Raw genomic sequence first — 4378 nt, 5'->3', positions numbered from 1 at the left:
GCCCTCTCATTTCCCTTAATATGAGTTATGGCAACAAGACTAACCAGTCTCATCCATAGGGAGGTTCTCCCTCCTTAGCCAACTTGGGAAAATGGAGTATTAGTTATTAAAGTACCAGTTACTAGATAAGTTCCAGAATATAGCAAGTAGGGAACTGACCATTATCCATGGGACACAGTTCTCAGGATGATCTAGAGGGGATTCAGGAAGTGGCACAGAGATCATATGGAGAAGGTGCCCAAAGCCGTGGTCAAGACTGGCAAACCAAGAATCTTTACTAAAGAAATGGCCAAAATGAAAGGATTCCAAAATATGTGGAGTAATCACCAGGTGACCCAATAGATTTTTATCAGATTGCTTAATTACTTCCTGAGACATCACAGCTTTTGGCCCATGCCTCAAAGGCACTCAAAACACCTGGCTGACCTCTTAGCAACAAGAAGAGTAGAGAGAATTAAAGTGTTTTCTATCAATACCAAATTAATCCTAGGAAACCAACTCTGTTTTTACATGGCTCATGACATCCCACAATAGTGTTTAAAGCCACACTTCCTCCAACAGAAATGAATAAATTTGGATAAAACTAATATGTCACCTTTGTGTATGAAAGAGACTTAGCTGATATCTGAAGGATGTCCCTACTGATTGTCTATTGTCGTAGCCTGACATTAGAGGGGAAAGAAGTATGGCTTCTGATTGTTACAGCCATGACAAGAAAGGCCTTCAGTCACATCTTATTAATTTACTGTGGAACAGAATGTCACATTGATATTTCAAATTGTCCTGCTGCTTTGTTCACAGGATTGAGTTTAAAGTCACTGAATTTCTAGCTTGGCTATTTATATGAACTAATGATTCTAATCTCCTATCTTGACCTACAGATGAGACTAGAATTTACTATTTATAAAAAAATGATTAACTGCCCAATATTTGGGGTCAAACAGGCCTGGGTCTCCTTGGGCAAGTGATTTATCCTCTGTGTGCCTTGCCTTCCTCATTTCTGTTAAGGAAAATAATAATATCTACCTTACATGTTTCTTATGACAACTGAGTAAAACAATATAGGAAAGCCATCAACAACTATACCAACAAAAAGCAATTCATAATAAAACAGGAATAACAATAATAATAACTAACATTTTTAGCACTCCCTAGAACCAGGCCCTTATCTATGTAAGATGTTAGATTATTTGCCAAAAGTCCAGCCCACGCAGACTGGTTCAGAGCCTAAGCTCATGCACTCTGCAATTGCGCATCTACCCAGATTTCCTGACATAGCTACCTATCCAAATTTACATCTCCAGCACATACTTGACTCTGAAATCCAAGCTTACTTATCCAATATCCAACTTCTTCTTATTTTCCCCCAAATATCTAACACACTCAAATTTAACAGGCTCAGACTCAACACAGTGCTAAACGAGTTCCTCATCCTCTCCCTAAAAACCACACTAGCCACTGTATTCCCCATTATCAGTTTATGCCGGTTGTATCTTTCCAGAAACTACCAGTCCCTCACCCTGCCTCTCCTTCTCTCAAACTATACATCTACTCCATTAGAAAGTAATCACTGACTCTACCTTCAAAATATAACCAGAATTCAACCATTTCTCACTACCTCCTTCATGCCACGTTGATCAAGCTTTGCCTATAGCCTCCTGACAGGTCACTCCAAGTCTGCCCTCATGTCCCTTCATTCAATACTCAACCCAGCAGCCATCATCTCAATATGTTCCAATGACTCCCCATCTCGCCCAGGGTAAAAGTCAACATTTGCACATCATATGGCCCCTACCATGATCTCTGACCTTGTCCTTTACTCCTTTACCTAGTTCTCATTCTGTGTCAGACACACTGGCTTCTGCGATTTTCAGAACACACCAAGAACATCCCCCTCAGAGTCTTTGCACTAACTGTTCCCTTTTCCTTGAATGCTGTTCTGCCTGATATTGGCATGGCATCCTCTCTTACTTCCTCCTCTCTACTTACTGAGGCCTTTACCTCCATCCTCCTCTGATCCTACCCTCTTCCCGTGCTTTCTTTTTCTTTGTTGTTTTAATCACCACCTAAATACTATATATTTGCTTATTTCTTTTGTTTATTATCTGTGATCCCCCCTAGAATGCAAGCTCTGTGGGGACAGGAACTTCTGTCTATTTTGCTCATTGCTGTATCTCCCCATGCCTAGACCACTCTTAGCACACAAATGGTGTTCAATATTTGATGAATAGATTATTGAATAAGTCCCCCTCCCGTTAGGAGCCAGACATACAGCAACATGCCAAGTATAATACAATGAACTCCATAATGGCATCCCTGTCCAAAGTATCCCCTCTTGCCAAGAGTCCAGCCCAGGCAGACTGACTTCAGAGCCTATTATTCGCTGTATTTAGAAAGGATTTACAAGAAAGAGATGAGCTCAAGAAAGAAGTGGTTGATTTGCAAGCAGAAATCAAAGAGAATGAAGAAAACCTAGAAAATCAGACTTTGCAGAACTGCTTCCAAACCACAAGCAACAGGAAATAAGACTAATAATAGGTCTTAAAGGGTCCGTATTAGTTAAACAGAGGTATTTAGCAGTGTGGAAAATCATATTAAGGCTGTTTCCTATCCACCTAAGCTTTTAGTTTCAAATGGCTGCCAGAGAGCCACCATTAAGTTGAGGGAGAGAAGTGCTGGGTTAGGGAAGTGAAGAAACAGATAAGCCTTTTGTATTTTGGCTCAGGAAAGAATTCTGGGGATGACATTCTCTCCTATGGAAATGACCAGAAGCAAATAGATCAGAAGCCAGATAACTATTTGAGGAAATGATGGCACCACAGAAACCTATCCCTAAACAACAACAACAACAACAGCAAGCTTCTGACTATTCAAGCCTTAAAAGAACTCTCACACTCCATCTTGGCACAGGCAGAAAGCCAGCTGAGAATGCTGTGCTGCCCCTGAGGAAGGCCCGTCCTTTGTGCTCACTTCACATATGGCCGTGGAGGATAATGAACAAGGAAGATGCACTCAGGGCAGGGGCTGGGGGTCAATCAGTAGACAAGGGAGTTCCTCCAACATGGCAGAATCAGGATTTATTTAAGGAACTTCCGCTGCTGCTGGAAATGGGGCCTTCACAATGCTTACGCAGCAGGTTTCATTGCTGCCTTGAACCAATGATTGCTATCTGACTCCCATTCTTCTCCTTCTTAAATGGGAGTCATTACTGTAGTTATCTGGTCCCAGCCCCATTATTGTATGGTGTGTGTGTGTGTGTCTGTGTGTTACTGAAAGAAGGAGAAGAGGACTTGTCTTCCTAACACACAAGCCACCAGACCATTAGGAACCATATCTGAATATGAACCAGGTGCATCACCCTGGGACCCTTGCCTTTGAATCTTCTACAGCATTTAGATGAAACTCAGAATCATCTCCCTTAAGGAAAAGCATTAGTGTGTTCTCTATGTAAATAGAAGGGAGAACCTGGATATCTGGTGACCAGAGAGCCTGACTATGGGAGGAACTTCTAGCTATTCACCAAAATCTTCGTTCTCCTCCTCCATCTGCGAACACAGATAGATTCTCTTTCCCAGCCTTCCTTCCAATTACATGTGGTCATAGGACTGAGTTCTAGCAAATTCTGAGCAAAAGTGCCATGTTCCAGGCCTAGCTCATCACACACGTATACCAGCACCATACCTCCAATGAATAATCTTCTATATTTATTTCACTTCTGCCACTCAGCTGTCAATGTTCAGAGGATTGGATAGAATATCAGAACCAGGAAACCTTGTAAGCTTCATGTTAAATAGACAGCTGAATGACTGTGCAAAGTAAAGCTCCCTTCTATCCTTCCCGGTGTCTAAGAGCTGCCTTAGATGGTTACACAAAGGAAAAACAAACTTCTATGTTCTTTGAGCCACCAACTCTATTCAGTCTATTTGTTACAGTAGATAGCCTACCTTGACTGCTCTGATTAATTAAAAAGCATATAAATCATGAAAATGAAAGCCCATCTACCTAGCCACAGCTCTTGGGTGATCTACTGTTAACACCTTTGGGTAATTTTTCTCTGATTATATGTATACCTACATATATTACAAATATTGATGTATGTATGCATATATTATATTATAAAAACAAAATCAAACTACACTGAGTTAAAGAGTTTGAGTATCAATTCTAGTAGGACATATACTAATGTGGCTAGATAGCACTCTGTGCTTGGGCTAAAATAATAATTACCCATATTTGACTACCAAAACCTATGAGATAAAACTATAAAAGTATTTATTCTTTAAAAAAAAAAACCTACTTTGTTTGGTAGCTGGCAAATGAGATATCAAGAAATATGAGTATTCTGCCCAGAAATACGTAGAAATAACAATTTCTATCC

The sequence above is a fragment of the Ursus americanus genome, chromosome 24 (assembly GCF_024610735.1).
Source record: "Ursus americanus isolate L20-20 chromosome 24, mUrsAme1.1.p, whole genome shotgun sequence".
Classification (NCBI taxonomy): Eukaryota; Metazoa; Chordata; class Mammalia; order Carnivora; family Ursidae; genus Ursus; species Ursus americanus.
Note: the sequence above shows the minus strand (reverse complement) of the source record.